The sequence below is a fragment of the Corvus brachyrhynchos genome, unplaced genomic scaffold (genome assembly GCF_000691975.1).
Source record: "Corvus brachyrhynchos isolate BGI_N302 unplaced genomic scaffold, ASM69197v1 scaffold346, whole genome shotgun sequence".
Lineage (NCBI taxonomy): Eukaryota > Metazoa > Chordata > Aves > Passeriformes > Corvidae > Corvus > Corvus brachyrhynchos.
This window is the reverse complement of record NW_008238644.1, coordinates 679168-698530: the sequence shown is the minus strand read 5'-3', so window position 1 is coordinate 698530 and position 19363 is coordinate 679168. Positions and strand designations below refer to the sequence as shown.

General features: G+C 39.9%; 2 long non-coding RNA genes across 2 annotated transcripts in view; one reads left to right on the top strand and one right to left on the bottom strand.

Moving 5' to 3' along the window:
• Positions 1–19363, top strand: part of LOC108447469 — a 113190-nt gene that overhangs the window by 86247 nt on the left and 7580 nt on the right. The window lies entirely within an intron of this gene.
• On the bottom strand, positions 861–19357 carry LOC108447470. Its single transcript, XR_001863051.1, has 3 exons — positions 17138–19357; positions 9357–15735; positions 861–2910 (listed from the first exon to the last, which is right to left on the bottom strand). It is a non-coding gene; the product is annotated as an uncharacterized LOC108447470 (long non-coding RNA).

Sequence of the window (19363 nt, the reverse complement as noted above, 5' to 3'; positions counted from 1 at the left end):
AATAGTAGAGGAAAAACTTCAGGAGAGTTCTAATAAAAGTCATGAGATAAGGGGGATGCTGTTGAGCTGTTGAAGTGAGGATTGTTGTTATTTTTTCTGCTGATTGATATAGATGAGTTCATGTAGCAACACTTTCAGTTTTGGAATTCAAATTCACATAATTCACTGTTTTATCCAGTTATTGTGCTCTTGTTAATGACTAAGGCTTTGTCTGAGCCTACGAATTTATTTATGACTTTGACCTGCTTTGAGCCCCAGTTTACTTCGAGTCAGACTGATGATTGCATGTGGGCTAAGTCTTTTTAATTTAGCTAACAATCTGAATTTTCAAAGTAGATTATGTTTGAAGTCTTCAACAAATATTTACTAAATGTTTGCCATTTGTGTGGGTAGAAGGGCCCTAGAAAAAAACTCTGAGATGAGCACAAAAGCTGTAACGCACAATACTGAATGAAGACTAAGCAACACGAATTTAGTTGACAAATCTGTGCATGTGTTTGAAAGGAAAAGTCTGAAGAGGGTCACCAGTCCTACTAGCAATCCTCACACAATAACAGTTCTCCTGCTCTTTCATACATAAAACTTACCAAAACTGGTCACCCAGACCAGAACTTTTCAGTGTTTACATCCAGGACCAACTGGACAGATGTGTTTAGGGAGGATTGCTGTTTGCTGATGTGATGTGAGGGATAAACACAGTTCCAACAGCTATTTCTGACTAAACAGGAAATAGCCAAAGCCAGGCCAGCTCTGTGCTTTGTTCTTCTGCAATGTGTCACCTTTACTGAGCATAGAAGTGAGTCAGATATTGAATGTCATTTCTGAAATTACTTTTGTTTCTGTTAGAACAGAAATGCAAGTTTGTAGAAAACATAGAAGTTTATTCGTGTACACACATATTATCTTTTAACATGTTTGAAGCTCTATTTTCAGAAGCCTACTTCAAGTGTACCTAATGCAAAGTGTTGCAAAATAATCCTGTAAGGCACAGTTGTTTACTAATAATAGATATTCTGGGCAAAGCTGTTTGAAGTGCTGCTTTACAGTCATCTGCTGAATTGGAAATGCTTTGCAAACAACGTTTTTACATTTCAAGGTAACAGTTAAATTATCTAGACTTGGTATCCCACACTCAAAAATCCTCTTTACACTGGCACAGGGAATTCTTATTTTAAGCACATCCAGTAAAATACATATTTTAAATTATATTTTACGGTCCAGTGGTTTCTCTAACCTGAAGATCCCAAAGTGCTTCTCAGATGGAGGTGAAGTTAGCCTAAGAAGAGTCCTGTGAGCACAATTATTTCCATTTTGCATACAGAGAAAATGAGCAATGAAAACGGATGGTCTGTTGAAGGTTGCACACAGGTGCTGGCAGTAAGAATAGAACCTGCACTTCTTGCTTCCCACTCCTGTGCTTTAACTATAAAGCTGCTATTAGACTTTCCACATCATCCTGTGATTGAGTAACTTTCATTGTATCAGTGGAGATTCAGGAATTCTGAGCTAATTAATGCTCTGGCACTTTTCAAACCCTCAGCTGCTCTTTACCTCTGGTGGTTCCATAGGGTTCGATGACTTGCAGTGATGTGTCTCTGAAGAGACAACAAAGAAAGGCAAATAAAGGATGGGGATTCACTAACCTTGTCTCACAAAGGTAGGGGCTGTACTCAGAAATATTTGTGTAGGTTTTATAGGCTTCTTATTCTTTTTAAACAGAGGGTGTAAAAGCTTCTAAGAGGGACCCTGTCATGTTAAAATCTGATAATATGAAAGTTCTTCTTTATCACTGCTGGCTGCACTGCTCTTCCACTGATTACAGTAAATCACCTGAATTCTCTTTTAAAACTCTGCCTTTTCTGTGAGATCAAATTAAAACCCATGATTCCTACGTATGCCATAAGGAATCAAGTATTACAAATGCTGGGCCAGCTGTTCTTTTAAATAATTAGGGAGGGACGTAAGCTGACACTGTTTGATCTGGATCAACACGTCTCAGAAGTTTGGGTTAAAATTTTTTTGGTTCAAATTTGTAACACCACTGCTGATGACCCACAGTGTGTAGAGTTAACTCTTTCAGCTTTTCTGGTAGTAAGAAGATTAATTGTGAAGACAACAAAGAGGCTAAGCTATTAAGAGTGATGAATTTTGGAGCAAGTCATTTTTTCAGTCCAGTTAACAGCACATGGCCTGTCAGTAATGGTTGGGCATCAAGAGCCAGTAAGTTGCAAACAACCAGGAGGACTTAAAAACATTCATTATAAAATTGTAATGTCATCTCAATTCTCACTGTTACTCTTGGTCTCTCTCCACATGGCAAAGGTTTATGTTTTGTTTACATTTTACTTTAGTATTTAGTATGTTCCAACAACCCAGAAGTGGGTCATGAATATGTATATACCCAAAATATGTAACTTACCTTGTTAGAAACAAAATATACAAAACTCAAGTTCTTTCTAAAACTACTTTTCTTTCGTGTCAAGCAAAATCATACAATGTTTTGTCAACCTAGACCTCTAAATATGACTTTAAAACTATCAGTACGTATACATCACTGCAGTAACTGAATGCTCTGAATGATTAAAAAAAAATCAAAAAAATCTATGAGGAAAACAGCATGAGGAACACAGGGATGAAGTAACTTAGCAGTGTTAATAGGGTTTAATATATGAAGCATTAAGCACTGCTGTAGCACTCATAAAGGAACATGGCTAATGCTTAAACTTGTTCGACATCAGAGCCTTTTTACTACTTATATTCCAACATATTTACAAATTGAGAAGAGGCTTGTTGAATCTTGTTCCACGACAGACTTTTGAAGTATTCGGGCTGGCAGTTTTCAATTACTTCATCTTGGCTGGGATTCAAAGCAGGCCGGCACACAGGGAGGGAGGCATTCAGCTGGACCAGCTGAAACACAAGGGAATAACACACAGGCTTAAAGGGGAAGAGCCCAAAGTCTGGGCTCTTCTTGACATACATCATTAACTATTAATAGAGATTCATTATTTTGTGGATTTGTCACAATTGGCTCTTAGGACAGGGTGTCTACATGCTTTACTAATTATCCCTAACCTGCTTGGAGGCACGTTTGTGAATGCCAGTCATTTACTGCCAATTTACATACTTGGGGGAGGGGTCTGGGGAGAGAGATTCATGATATAAAAACACGTTAGAGTTAGTGCATTAATGTTTCCTTCCAGCTCACCCTGTGCTATGGCTAGACACGTTCATCTCTGTCCTAAATAAAACTAACCACTTGCATCCTTCACAAGTGACGGGAAAGCAGAACAATTTCCTCAAGATTAATTCCTTGGAATAATGTCAGTCATTTTAGGGTGTTTTTAAAGAATGAAATTATATATTTATGATACAGTCCTGATTGACTATTTTATATGAAATGTCAGTGTTTTCTCTTTGCATAACACACCTTGCCGTGTGTCAGGAAGCATATTCCTAAGGGAATCCATAAGGGGACATAGACCTCCTGTTTGAATGCATATTTATTTATTGTATTCCTTGCCTTGAGGTTTGAAGTAACTTGTTATCATCTGGCAAGAGGGTGGGTAGAGTGTGGGAGTCGGGGTAGTGGCATTAGCCACCCATGGCTAATGTGAGGTGTCTTGCCTGACTGTGCTGTGCCATCATCCCTGCGCTTGCCGTGCTTTGTCACCATTAGGTGGGTGGCTGCTGTGGCAAGATGCTTCTGTTCAATGAATCAATTGTAAAATGAATGTTAGACTTCTGCAGGGGGAAGTATCGTGCCTCCTTCTGTGACTTTCCACCCCCAAACCTTCTCTTCCTCTTCTCCTTTGACATGCTGCAACAGATTTATGAAAATCAAATACTTTAATTGTAAAACTGCCACTTAATTGACAACACACAGGATTTATTCAGTGCTCATCTTCTACAGATCACTTTATTTAGCACTCCTCTTTTTTTGTTCCCTTTCTCCATCTCACCAAGCAAATTTTAATATTGAAACACATGCCACATTGTTTAGGATGTAAATGTCAGCATCATAGTGAGCTTTAAAGACGTTGTTTGAAAACTTCACACTTTTTCAATATTTCTTTTATCCAGGGCTGGGTTCTTTGGTCAGCTTAGATATGGTAGCCCTAACATGGAGACCAGTGAGTTCTTCCTGCAGGACAGAGTTCTCCAGTCATACCTGGCAGTACCCAGCTGCCCCTTCCCAGATCCTGCAGTAGGACAAAGCAGGGTTCTGCTGTATGCAGTCTTCAGTGGCTTGAGGATCCTGAAGATTTCACATCTGATCCTTGCAGCTATTATTTAGGATGCTGCTGCTCCAAAATATCAGCCATTAAGCTCCTTGCAACTGCTCTTGTCAAATGTACTGCAGCCTGAAAGTGATTTTAGCATGACTGGAGAAAATGTTGTCTTCTCTTTGTGAGGGCACAGTGAACAGGATGCTCTGTGGGCAGTTACTGCAGTGGGACTGCTGCTGGTGTGGATGTCTGTAGCATGCCTTCAGCTGATAAAGGGGATTCATTACTTTTCCAGAGCAGTTCCTGCATGGATCTAGGCTGAGCATGGTGCAGAAATGCCCCCTGATGAAGCAGTAGTTGGCCTCACTTGCTGGACACAGAAGAGGCAGTGTCCCATCATGTAGGTGTGTGTCATACATGTTATGAGCATGTTTATGGGCACATGGGTACTTCAGAGGATCACTGTACTGTGGGGAGATTTTGCAGTCCTGGTCAGAAGTGGAATAAGCACTTTAAAAAAAAAAAAAAAACACAGCCAGAAAAAAACAAAATGAAAAAACAAACCTAAAAAAACCCCAGGCTGGAGTGAAGCCTGGCAGGACGGAGTTAGTGCAGAATATGCTGCTTCTGGAGCTTCCCAAGTTACTGCAGAGCATTTCTGTGGGGTGTGATTGTTTTAGATGTTGCTTGATATTGATCAGTTTGGAAAGTCTCTTTCACCCTTGTCTCCTAAACCTGTGGGAGGAGGGAGTCTCTCCCTAGCATGAGCACCACAGTGGGCAGGTCCACACGCTGTTCAGCTGCCTCGTGCTGTGTGAGACCAGGTTTGCTCTGCACTCATCTCACTGAGGCTGCCTACAGATAAACGAGGGCCTGTTTTAGCTGTGATTTCTAAGTATCTGCCTGGGGGTTATTTATCCCATTTATTTAGAAGTGGCTTCTTTTGAGAAAGAGGAGGAGGTGAAGAGATACAGCTTCCTAGGTAGTAGTAAAGTGCATGCTGTGTGTGCATGACAATATAGGTCTCCGAGGTTTAGTGGATCTGGAATTATGCCATTTGTCTCACACTAATTGAAGCATGTGTCTACAAGTGTGCAGTGCAAAACATAGGATAAATGACGATCATAAAATAAGGGTACTGCATAACCTGTCTTATTATTAGATAGGCAGTCACTTGCAGAGCACCTTAAAATGTATGTTTTTCAAAGAAAAGCTGCTCTTTTCTGTGCATATGTGTATACATATTAAGCTAATAGGATATGTTTCTGCTTAGCCCATCTGAGATAACACATAATTTTTTACAGCTTTTCAGAATCTTCCCTGTATGTCCCTCATGTTTGTGAATGTACTTTGCAGTGCTTATAAAATTGTGAGTCCAGAGTAACAAGTGTTTGACTTAAACCTATTTCTGTATGAGAAAAAGATGTCTCAAAGAGTAAGCGTTGTATCTTAAGCATGATTAAACTTCATTTCCTCATACACTGGAGTCTCTAGAAGAAGGTTTCTGTATTGTGCAGTTTCAAGAGACTGCTGCTGAAATGAGGCTGGACTGGATCACAATTTGGAAAGAACAGGCATGTCTCTGTACCTGACAGAGAAACTCAGTGCAATATATAGGTTAGTTTAACGTGGATAACTGTGTAATTTGTTACTACATTATGTTTTTTACCATGGTGTACATGAAATCTCATTGCAAATGTTTTCAAGAAAGGGAATTTATGCATTTTTGTTATTTGAAGTTTGGTTTCAACAGCCAAGACAAATAGATCTGTGATAGTGACTTTGGGATCAGACATTTATATGTCATTTCTGTCAGTTTTAAAGTAAAAAAATCTTTTCAGTATGTCTTTTATCTTCATTGCTACGTCTACAGTATTGCTCAGCTGTATTGAGCTATGCAAGTGGGTGGGAAAAAAAATTAGAAACTTAGTCATATTCTAAAGATACCAAACCATTAAGAGAGGAAACACTTCTGCTGTGTGCCTGATCTCTGCAAACAACTGAAGCATCCACTCACGGACTTAGGGGAAAAAAAAGAAAAAAAAAATGAAGAAGAAAAAACCCAGCCCCCAAAGACATTTTCTATCTGTACGCTTCAGTGCAAAGCAAGTGGTGTATGCTTTTGAGGCATGATTCACAAGGCAGATTCATGTGCAAGTGACTCTAGGTACAGCAGTGGGGGTGGATCTGGATCGTGTAAGGCCAGTGCAGAATGTGGGAAAACATCTTCCTCCCACTCCCCAGTAAACAATGTCAAATGAAAACGTTTACATTGCAGCTTTATTGTTAACACAAGAAGAGACTCGGGTCCCACTAAAGGTCCATTTAATCTTATTTTCTTTCTAGAATAGTAGTTAGTGTCTGATACTTAAGAGTGAGGACAGATAGAGACAGGGCTGCGAACACCAGTTTGCATTTCTCGTGAGTAGAGGTAGGATTTGAACCATTGTGCTCAGAGCAGCCATGGAGTTACTCTGTGACTTTGTCACTCTTTGCACATTACATCTACAGCAGTCTGTGAAAGCAAGCCTCTGCAATTCAACTGTGTACTGGGTGAAAAAGTACTTCTCTTTGTTCTTTGTTTTAAGCTTCCTACTTAATTAATGGGTACACCAACAAATTATTGGAATATGAGGAAAAAAATGGTTCATAGGCAGTTTCTTTGTTTTATAGCCCTCCACCTTATCCATTCATTGTTATCACGTTTCCATTCTGAAAAATCTTGATTCTCTCTGTGTAAAAAGGTTATTCTATACCTCTATGCAGCATTGTTGCCATTCTTGTTACCTTTTCTCTACTTAAAAAAAACACTAACAAACAAACAACAAACCAAGCACAAAAACAACCCATATACAAAAACCAACCATAAAAATAAAAGGAATTATTTGGAAGAAAAGTTCATCAGAAAGGTCAGCTTGAAGCAGAAGTTAGACCCAACTCCACAGCTGAAAGATGACAAAAGTATAAGCATGAGAAAAGGTGCTGTCAGGTGCTTGCTTTCAAATCCTAATGATTGGTCAGAAGCATGAGAGACACCATAGTGTTTTTTCTTGGCTAACAGAAAATAAGACCCAGAGAGACTAGTGCTCAGGATGGAAGTTATTATCAACTTGCTCTATGAACTTTTCACTTGTTTCACTCTCATGCATTTGTATTTATTTCAAATGGGTTGATGGCAGCAGCTGATAAATGAGCTGCTGTCAGTTGTAGTCCATTGTGTTTGTCATCAGTGCAAGTTCACTGTAGTCAGTGATGAAATTTCACCTGCTGTGTGAGAGAAAATAAAATGCACAGTTGTGGTTGTAATTAGGGCTGAAAATCAATAGTAAAAGATGTTTTAAAAATGAGGAAGACGGTAAAAAAGAAAATGAGGAGAAAACCGTGAAAATAGAATTAACTGGGGACAGATAAGAACAGTGAATGCAGAGATATATTGGAGGAAATGGAACATTAATCCAAGGTGGAACAACTACAACCACTTTTTGCAAGAGGCTTCATTTTGAATATAGGAAAGAATGTCTTTTCCAGTAAAAATCTCTTTTCCTGTGGTGGTATGTGCATGTGTATGAACAGAAAATGGAGCTGCTAATGGTGCCTTGAAGATCCTCACATTTTTTTGCTTCATTCCCTTGGTGGCCACTGTCCTGGAAAATGAAGGACTTGGATGAAACTCACTTTAGAATTCAAGAGGGGACGTACCTGAATTAGTGAGAGAGCAGCATGTCACAGTACAGTTCACAATAAAGAATGCTGCACCTAATTTTTTTTCTTTTTTCATTTGCCTTAAAACTATTCTCTAATAGCCTTTGAGACAAAGTATCTGGGGGTTTGGATATGACCAGATGGCTGAGCACTGAGTAGTCTTCTTCAAAGTTGCTCATAAAAAGCACCTGTACTAAAAGGGTGGAAAATTGAAAATTCTTGTTGGCTCCACAGGGGATGACTTGTGTTTGGTTTTGATGGAGTGGAATATCTTTGACTATTGCTGATTATGAAAGGGCTTATTACTGGCTAGGGAGTAGAAAAGGCAAAGCATTTCATTCTCTGCTTTTCTTAGCTTTCACCTCAAGAGCATCAGCCTAGGAAATAGTGTGTCAGAATGTCAAAGAAATGCTCGAGCAGTTTGTTCTTTTTGTTTTATCTTTCTCTAAATATCAAGACCCTGGTCATAGAAAAGACAGTCTTTCTCTTTAATAAGACTATTTCCAGTGCAAAGCTAGTACAATATGACAGGCAAATACAATAATCTTATTAAAGCATCTTCTGTATAACACACAAATGTGTGAAATGTTTTCTCCTCAGTAAACAGCCTTCAGTAAGGTACATGTGTTGTGCTTAGGTACTAGACTGCATTCTCATATCACTTTGAAGCTACATCTGCTATATTTTAAACAGTAACCAACAAAGTATGACGAGATGGCAGAACAGTTTAATATCATGCCCTTTATCTGCCCAGAGAGCACGAAAGAAAAAAAGAGCAAATGGCTAGCATAGAAGGGGAGAGCATGTTATTCTATCAGTGCAGACAATTCTGCTCCCGTTTGGCACATCAGTGGTATAATACAGAGATAAAAATGAAGCCTTGTACAGTGAATTGAATATTTCCTCGAAGCTTTTGTTGGGAATTGTTTCTGATGTTGTTAGCTAAGGAAGATTTACTTTATGCTTAAGTTATCAGACATCAGTTTCCCAACGCACAAATCCACATGAAAGTAACATCTCATGGGTATTGATGAACTTTTTCTGAAGGGACAATAAATCTAAGAAAGAGCTGACTTTGTAGAGCTTTGGTATATGTCATATTAAGCAAAGGTAATCAACAAAGAGATTTTATGTGGTTTTTGCAGAAATGTACAAAGACTAGATGACGTCTGACACTGCGTACACTTGTAAGGGAACAAAATGAGAACAAAAAAGGAGGCAGACATCTGGTTAGAGCCCAGTTCAGCAAACATTACTCACAAAGAGCAATGTTTGCTTTTGCATCTGGGCATACCGACTTCTTAAGTCAGGGAAGTCTATGGAAATTCTCTTAGAAATAAATAACATCCAGTGGGACTCCGTGTCCTGCAGTAATACACAGAATGTGTAAGATGTGGTTAGAGAAGTATTGTAGCTTTCTCGTACCTGTTTATGGATAGTTGGTGGGCTTCTCTGGTTTGTGTATCTCAAAAACTCCAGCAGTTCTGGAACAGAAACAACTTAACATCCAAAGTCTCTGTTGACTTCAGTGAGGCTGTGGGTTCTGGAGTCCCTGGAGTCCCATGTGTGCCTGTGCACTCCCCTTGCTCCAGACAAGGTGAAATGGAATTCTTGAGCTGAGTATGTGGCATCCACAGCACTGCTTAACTGTAGATCTGAGGTGATTCTCAAGTCCCAGCTTGTTCATCAGCAGTGTTGTTTATGCACAAGTCTGTGCTGAAGTGTGGATTTAGGCAAAGCTCCAGAGCACACCCAAGGGCAGCAGCCCAACCATGCTCAGTTCCCCACGGAGGATGAAGCTCCATGGGTCTGTCAGGATGGGCTGGATCCAGAGGAGGCACCGTGTGCTACCTACAGCCTGTCCAGCAGCACTGACCTCCTGCTGTCAGTGATCCTGAAGGACAGGGAAGGTGGGCACAGCTGGGCTGTGAGCCAGCAACGTGAGTGACAATGTGCACAGCTCCAGTCCCACCATGCTAAACTTTATCTTTTCCCCTTTTGGTGGACATGTGTGGCAGACAACAACTGCATCTGCAGGACTGAAGTGCCAACCCTCTCACTGCACTGCAGGGTCCCCAGGCCGGTTTTCCACTCATCATATGCACTTTTTTTTTGAAAGTAACAGTGGCAATCAGTTAGAAATCCTTTTGCTCTACAAAACTCCCACATGGTGTGAATTGGAAAGTGATTTAATATTTCTGATGGAAATGGTGTGCCTTTACCCTGAATGGTACAGTAAATGACTTCCTTATAAAAGTAGGTAACCTTTAACATTTACATTTTTTTAAATGTCAGGATGTAAAACCAATGGGAAGGTTGAAACAGGAGGAAGAAGTATTAGCACTGCATTGTTTACATAGTGTACAGAACACAGCCCTGTAAAACCTTGTTAGAATTCTAGACTCTTCTAGTTATGGGAAGAGATGTAAATAACTAGCCATATCTACAAAATCAATTGCTCAGCCTCCTCAGATTGAAAGTTGTCTTAAAATTAATGAGGATTTTAAAATAATATACTTCAATTTTTATTCTTCTAGCTTTTGATTATTCTGAGATAGTTTTCTCTTATTTTCAGGATTTTTTTTCACTAGAAGCTCTTGAATGTGATCAGAATTTTAAAGGAAAAATAATTAAAATCACCTGCTACAGCACTGTGGGATTAGGGTTACAGATTTTGAGCGTTACCAATACTACATAGATAATGAAGTTTTGACTTGAGTACAAAGACCTGAGATCTGGAAATTAAAATTTACAGGGCAAGAATGAAGTAAAAATATGAATAAAAATACTCAGCAAATCAAAGGAAGGGTGAGAGCAGTCTTCAACAAGCCTGAAAAACCTAGGCCCAGTTGCTCAGTGATGTAAACTATGTAAACTACCTCAGACCAGCAAAACTTTCATTAGCTGAAGAGTTCTGGCCCAGGGATCAGCAGCCTGTCTTGATCCAGTGAAAGAATTTGAACTCTATTTCTGCTTTTTAGAAGGAAAATTGCAGTCTGTTATTAGGACCAGCATAAGGACTTTGTCTCTCTGGAGCACACTGCTCACACCTGGAATAACTGTGTTCCATGTGAAGTGACACTGGTGTCACTGCAGGGGCTGTGGTCAGGCCCTCTGTCCATGTGGCCATCCCTACTCTGAGCTGCTGAAAGGAGCTGTCACTGACCAAGCTCCCATGCCTTAAAGCAGGACTATAACCTGGACTCAGGCTTCAAAGAGGAATCATTTAAGGAAAGAGTCCCCTTAGGTAATGTGGGAGAGACAATTCTTAAGTAGCTGATTTGAATTTGTAGGAGTAGGTAGTGCTTATGACTCCTTTCTGCACAAGTTTTCTTTTAAATCCAAGTAAACACTATCCTGAAACATATTTTCAGAGTTTTCTATAAGCCATAAAGCACATATCAAGAAGCTTTAATGCCTATATTATAAAATGTTTCCCTGCAGTTGTACAAAAATCTCTAACAAGTTTCAGAACTGAGTATATAGACTGTAGGGTTTTGTTCTGAGCTGATTCAAGGGACAAATTAATATATAAAACTGGGGAAAGGAGAGAGTTTTCATACAACCAGACCCTCGGTGTAAATTAAGATAAACCTGTACATTTCTTAGGGACTTGCGTGAACTAAGGATCTAATTCACACTTTAAATATTTCATTGCACAATAAAAGAGTATCTTGTAAAATATTCTGATAAATTGCACTTTTAGGCTTAAATATCTCTAGGAAAATAGGAGAGAATTCCAAAACCTACTGCCGCCTCCAAGAGTGGTGTTTCTAGCAAATATTTCCAGGCAGTTGTGCTCTTAAATTCAATTACACTGGTGGCTTCAGCGTAGATCCTGCTGGACAATCATCTACATCATAAAAAGTGCAGGTCATTTGCCACAACTGAGCAAAACTGTCATTTTCTACCTAAAAGAAGCTGGGGCTAAGCTAAGGCAGAAAATAAATCCTCTGTGACTCATAAAGAGAGCACTTTTTTAGGTCAGGTCAAGAACAAAGACACTGGCAGTGCAGTGCTGAGAGGCTTAGAGTGGTGTATCCCTGAGGACAACTCCCGACACCAATAGGAATTTTTTTTCTTGATGGGCTGAATGGTTTTTGAATGTATTTGTAAATGCCCTTAAAATAATCAGTTTATTCAATTAGCAAATTGTCCTATTGTCCTTTAAATATGGAAGGATTTTTTGTTTTGGTTTTTTTGGGGTTTTTTTGTTTTTTTTTTTTGTTTTTTTACCTAATGTGCTGTTTAGTGTCTGCAGCAGGAGGAGAAAAGGCAGAGATGGCTCTGAGAACAGGAACAGAGTAAATGCTCCGGGGAGGGTGAGACTGAGGGGGAATATCAGTGCTGCCCTCCCCTCTGGCAGGCACAAGCACACACACTCTCATATCACTCCACAGCCACAGTTCCTTTGGTGTGGAGTAGGGGAGTCAAGGTGTTTGCTAATATTACTGAAATTAAATTATAATTTTGCCTCAAAGTTCAAATTTTCTTGTTGAGTCTTGTTGTTTCTGAGATTTTTAGTTTGCGGAAGAGGCCCAGAATTAAACAACTGCTTTCCTAAATTCCTGTATGTTACATTTTCTATGTTTTTTCTTTCAAACCAGTGTGCTTAGGTTTTCCTTTCAAATCCCATGGTACTCTGTTACTAGCAACCATCTTGTGGTGTATTCACAGTAGATCTCCATGTTGAAGGCTAATAGTAACCTAACTCAGATGGGAGGTGGGAAAATCCTTTCCAGAAAGAGCCTGGAGAGAGTGTAACAAAGCATGGTGTGCTTGCTTGCTTTAGTCCAAGACCTCTTTTGGCCTTGGGTTTTGGATTTGGTTCACCTTGAACCTTAGAAAATCACTTCAGAGAGCAGTTTCAGGTTACCTGTTATGTTAACACTGATCTGATTTTTTTTTTTCCCCCCCCAAAGTACTGTTGTGGACTAAGAGTTGTTTATATGTAAACCTTAGTCATCCTTCCACATTTGAACAAAGTTTAGAGCTGGCTGGTTTCAGAATTGACAATATACTGCCTTTCCTGCCAAAGATGTTCCTTCCACACAAACTCTCTACTTCCCCATGAACACAGGAAACTCCCCTGAAGGTTTTTGTGAACACTCCCCCACACCCCAGTAACTGAGTCACTAGGAATAGTATTGATTTCTGCCCTTCACCTTCTGAGCTCCACAAAAGTGTGGCAAAGTCCACAGGCTGTAAATGGCCAGTGGAAACCTAACTCCATGACGAGCTCTGTGGGAGACCAAGGAAGGTAATTAGACTGTTCTGGTAAGCAAATACCCCAATACTCCTAGGAGTGAAGGGATCTCCAAGAAGTTCCTTATCTACTGTACTCATTTATTAATCCTTCCTTTGCTGCTGAAGGATCATGAAGTGCATGGACAGAATAAACCTCAGGGGACTCAGAAATCTGCCCTGTCCGTGTCCCCAGCAGTGGTGCTGCACTACACGTGTCTGTGATGCCCTATGCCTCAGTGAATGTCTGCCTTTGAGTCTCTCTTGGTCAAAAAATGGAATAGTACAAGTTTTATGTGAGTTACCTGGAAGAATTTGTTTTAGATGCTATTACAGCTCTTGTAACACACGTAATTCGGGGAAATTGCAGCCACCCAGAAGTTCATGATCAAAGAGGATACAGGTGGAAACCTCCCTGGATCCTCACTGAACAAAACTGTTCTGGCATTTGTGACATGAGGAGGTCTCTCAAGGCAGCCTGACTTGCTGTCTGTGCAGGTTCCTGCAGGGTCAAGTGATTTGGCATGAGTATCATTTCCTCTAAACTTTGCTTTGAGGAAGTGAACTTAAGCCTTTTTGAGGGTCTAATAAAAACTAGTGAAAAGTTGTCCACGTGCTCAGGCAGCAGAATAAATGCAAAAACACTCTGTGAGGAAAGACAGTCCTCCACAATTTTCAGTCTGTGCTATACCAAGATGCACTGTAAATCTAACATAAAGTCCTTTTTAAGTGGCATTTCTAGCCTGACATTTTTAGTGGAAGAACTTCAGATATAAGCAGACAAACTTGTGAATCCTCATGAATTCTTGTGAGTCTTTGAAGCTTTGCCCATCATTAATCAGCCCATCCATGAAAAAATATTCCAGACATACACACCATATGCACATGTAACTGTTAATAAACCCAGCAATATTGTCATCTCTATACGGTTATAAATCCCCACCTTATGGAATTGCCTGCCTAGTATTTGAGATTTAAGAAATCAGATCCCCATCTCCATTGTATAAACATTTTTAAAGCATCACCTAGTTGCAAAGTATCCCCCAGATACATGTTTTTATTTGAAGATATTCCTACTAACAATGTGTTATTAGTGTGAAGGGCCAAATTATCTACTCATCTAATTGGTTCAGCTCCACTGTGCTGCAGAATTTGACATTATCATTTCTCAGGGTCTAACATAATTCATACAAAAGATCAATTTGTTATACTTATCATGTTAGTATAGAGAACCATTAATAACAGGACATTTAATGCAGCATTAGCTTTCCAGCATTTTTAGTGTAGAGAAAACATCTCTTTTTTCTTAGAATTAATTTAAGCAGCCCTTATTTAAATAGTTTTGCCCCTCTGCTTTTGTAAATTAACTAATATAATTGTACTGTAAATATTTATCTTCCCTAAATTAATGTAGAATCAAAATTAATTAGTTGAAAAAATATAATTTGCCATTCACTATCACATTTAAACATATAATAAATTAACAGGATAATTTTTCTGCTCTGCTCCCCTCATGTGAGATCTGGCCAGTGAAAACCTCAGGATATGGTTTCCTTGTTCTCAGTTGTCATTAAGCACGGGCCGCTTTTGACAAGTTTTTGACACATTGCTCTTCCATCAGGTTCCTTACTTTCGATTGTGGAATGACAAGTCTATTTTGTGGTGGTGTGAAATGAACCATGTACTGCTACCGCTGTCTCATGTCTCATAATGGAAGGTTCACAGCATGGACAATTGGGAATTTCTCCAGGCAGGGGAAAAGCACTTATTTTCAACCCCTGGCTTTAATCAATCAAGGAGAAACTGGAAATCGCTGTAAAGTAATGAATGTCAATTTATGTACATGCTATTGATTTTAGAAATTTAATGCTCTGTTTCCCTATTTTGTGTTGACCTTATGAAGCTTAAAGATGAACACAAAAGGTGAATATTCTTGAGACAGAATTGGTTTTCCCCTGGAAATACGAACAATAGATTTTGTATATGGAAGGGAAAATTTAAAAAAAAGGAAGGAGAGGGGGTCAGCTGGAACTTAAGTCAAAGGGCTGTACCAAGTTAAGGGATTGGAGAAAACACAGGGCATGTTATTAAATCCATTTGTTGCAAAATGGACAAAACCGTTCTTGCAAGACACATCCCAGTTGTTGTTGTGATCTTGGCATACTGAAGATCTGGGCTATTAAAATATTTTCTTTGGTTAAATGCATTCTTGATTTAACATTTGTTATTTTTATATAAAGTGTGAAGGTATTGTTTTGAATAATTCACTGTTTATCTACCTTGTAGTTTGCATGCTTTGTGCTCCTTCATTGCACTCTGACAGAGTGAGAGAGAGAGATTAGTAAACATGACCCCAAAAGACCTCTGTAAGTGCCTGTCTAGCATAACTTATTGGCTTCACTTTCTCTGCCTGGAGGATCCTTAGCTTCACTGGATACATTACACACGAGTTTTGCTATTGCTTATCTTCACAAAGTTTACATCTCCCTGGTTTTCATTCCCAGATAAGAAGCTCAGGCGCTGTCAGTTAGCGAATACTCTCAGGAACGCGCCCTCTTCCCTGCAGAGCAAGAAAACAATGACTTCAGAGATTATATAATTTGAACCCATGTTAAAAAACATTATTCTTATAATGTTGTTTCTCTAATTCCTCCTAAGCATAAAAACCAATTCCAGTAAGAAACTGCACGTTATGCTGGTGTTCTAATCAGTCACAACATTCTGCCCCTGCAGAAGCAGTAAGAAAACACATACAGAATGTTTTGTTCACTCGGAGGATTTCTTGTTGATCTCCACTGTATATTTGTACAAAAGCTCTCAGGGGATTTCTCATGTTACTTCCCTGAATACACAGTAACAGGATTGCACAGGAAAAGTGCTGTTAGTAGCAGTATGCTCTCAACCAGCATATTCCTCTACTGCTCTGACTAGTGCAAAAATTGAAGCCAGCTCTGAAAGACAGGTTTTTCCCCTCTTTGCAATAGTTTTACAAATGAAATCACAATACTCCCTGAAATTACTAGTGCACTTGACTCCACGATCAATTTACTCCATTTTCAATATAGACTTTGACAAGAATGATTTGTTTATGCTGTCACATGAATCAGTCTCAGTAAATTAGACCTGTCAAAGTTACTTTTTCTGCACAATACAGTTTGCTTTTTTTTTGACACCTGTGCAGTTGGGGAAGCAATTGTAAATAGTGTAAAGACTTGAGTCAGAAGGTAAGCTATCTGCTTTTAGATCCTGCTCACTGTGTCAGAATACATCTCCACAGTCCACAGGAGTATTTTTTACTTTACCTGGAATTGATAATAATAATTGATAATAATAATTGTGATTTGAAGTTGGATTTTGAATATACTATCTGTGTGTACCAAATTGAACATGAAAATCAAGCATGGATCTGTGAGAGTATGCAGGCAGCAGAATTTTGTGTTCTAGAACTGTGGAGAGACATCACCCTCAAATCATCTATGCAGCATGTCAGAGTGGCTGCACTAGCCCTTTTTAATTACTTTTCTCCCTTTTCATCATTGCATTTTACCTACAGTCAAGGTCTAGATTGTGTCCTGGGGTTCAGCTGGACCTCCTGCACAGTGTTGGCATCAGTGAACCTCAGTAAAATCTGCTCTGAGGTGAGCTCCCTCCCTGGCTCGAGGTCTTGCTACCTGCCATGTATTGACAGATTGCTTGTGCACTTGTCTTAGGTGAAAGTAACAGCTCAATACTAATGTACCCAAGTTTGTTCCTTCTCATGGCCTGATGCATGTGTGACCCAGATCAAAACTGAACCTTGACACCACACTACACAGCATGCTCCAGGGTACTGAAGGGGAATAATTGTAATGATAATTTCTTATGATAACAAAACACCATTAAATCTGTTTATGAAAACTGGAGTTGTTTAAGTGGGCTGGTACTTATATACTGAAGGGTCAACAAAAAGAGCTCACACTTACCTTTGGGACAAAGTTTCAAAATATGCAGTTGAACGTGCGTATTTTGATGCAAGATTCTCTTTGCCTGTCTTTTTCTGTGCCAGGGAAGACTTTGGGTTCCATTTAGGCTGGTGCGTGGTGCTAAGCCCCGATGAACGCCCTTGAAAGCCGTGCAGCTCAGATGTTTTATGTAACGGGCTGTGTTTAACCTGGAGCAGCCTTTTGACGTCGACAGGCCCTTAGTGCTCATTAAAGCAATGCAGTGATATCTGCTCAGATCGAGCCTGAGCTTTGCACCTAAGGAAATCTTCCAAACTGAGGAGGAATAAATGTGAAAATATTGAGGTAAACTGAAATCAATAACTGCTAAAGAAAAACAAGGCATAACAGTGATTATCAGGGTGATCTGCTGCTAATTAACTGAAGAACCAAATTATGTTGGCCGTCTAGTTTCTAACTCTGCTTCTTACTTTCAATTCACCTATTTCTTTTCAATTTGAATGTTCTGCTAGAAAGTAAAACACTCAGTGCTTAACAGACCTTCATGATAGAGTTCATTTGATCCAAGCAGGCCCAATTTATAGCTGCTTTTCCCCAGAGCCTGTTTACTTTGCTAGGATTATGATTTGCTATTGCAATATTGGGATGTCAACGAAAGAAGCCAGAGACAAATGTTATTGATTGATGGTACCCTATGTTTCTGCAAGAGGAGTGCTTTATCAACATCATAAAGGACCTTATCCTTTCAAAAAACAGGGTGGTTTTTGTGGCCATGACAAACAGGAAGGGTTTTATCATTAACATTGTAAGCAATTTTGTGATCACACACATTTCTGTGTGTCCAAGCAGCTCCTGGTGCTTATTTCAAGTGCCCCTTTTTATTTGAAATCATACTCTAACAATTGAAAGCAAAGAGGAAATATAGGGTATTTTAAAGGAAACGAATTTTTAAACAACACCATTGGCAGAGGGGTTATTGTTGCAGTTTTCCCTTTCTTCCCTCCAATTTGCAATTTTGGATAGTCAGTGATTTTTATTATTTTGAGAGTAGAGAAAAATGGTCTTGTGTGTTTTGTAAGACTTTGTTGCAGGAATCTGTCTCTGTAATTGGTAAAGTATCTTGCAAACCATAGCTTGTGTAAGTGGTTTTTACTTACATGAATAATCTCATTTGCTTCCTTGGGGCAGGAATACTTAAGTAGTCTTAAAGAATATTTAAAAGATGAGGCTTTTGCTGGCAGTAGGTTTTAACTCATACCATTCTGCTTCCTTTTCTGTCCTTTAATTAAAATGTGCCTGGATCTGACCTCAGACTCAAGAGAGGCTGGATCTCACTGGCTCTGACTGGTGTAACCTGCACTCACTGGAGCAGTTCCAGTGGTTTGGAATGAGGGTCACTTGTGCCTATTAAGCTTTGCCCTTATTTCAGCGTTAGGATATGGCACTGCTGCTGCACTGAGCTGCTCCTGTGTCTGCTGGTAGATCTGACAGATACCCCTCGATGGTTGTCGGGGGTACTAACAATCTGCCTGCACTAACAATCCCCAGCAGCCCTGCCCGGCCCCCTGGCAGCCTGTGCATGGCCCAGGAACGCCTCTGCAGCTCAGCCCTGGGGTTTCAGTCCCTGCAGTGTAGGTGTGCATGGCCCCAGCCCTGATCCTGGAATGCAACCTGGATTTCAATGGGCCTTGAAGTCGATGTGTAACCTACTGTCCACTTGTGGCTCCCTGAGCTGTCCCCAAGACCCACTGCTTCTGCTCTGCTTACTGGGCTCACATGCCATGGGACTGTGCCCTGGTGCTCAGCACCATCCTGTGCTGTGGGCACCATTTGCTGTTCCAGAGGGTGTGCAACTGTCTCTGTCCTTATCTTGCTGGTGGTGCTCAAGCTCCTTGATTATAAAAACAAACAAACAAGCAAACAACCCAACAAAAAACCTCAAGCAACTGAAAAAACAGACGCCTTACTGCAGGTCTCAGCTTGAGATCCTTGCTCAGGAAGAGTTCTCACTGAGGCTGGTATTTCTTCAGCACACCCGGTGTCAAACAGTGGAGGGGATATTGAAGGTTCTAGCTTATCAATGCTACGATCAACTTTTCCACTCCACTCTAATCCCTTCTGCCCCACTTGCAATTCCCACCCACATCAATTCCTTTACTCTTTGAGACATCCCTTCCCCTAGTCTCTGACTGCAGTTGCTTGCCTACCTAAGCATCATTACCTATCCCAGGTGCCCCACTGCACTCT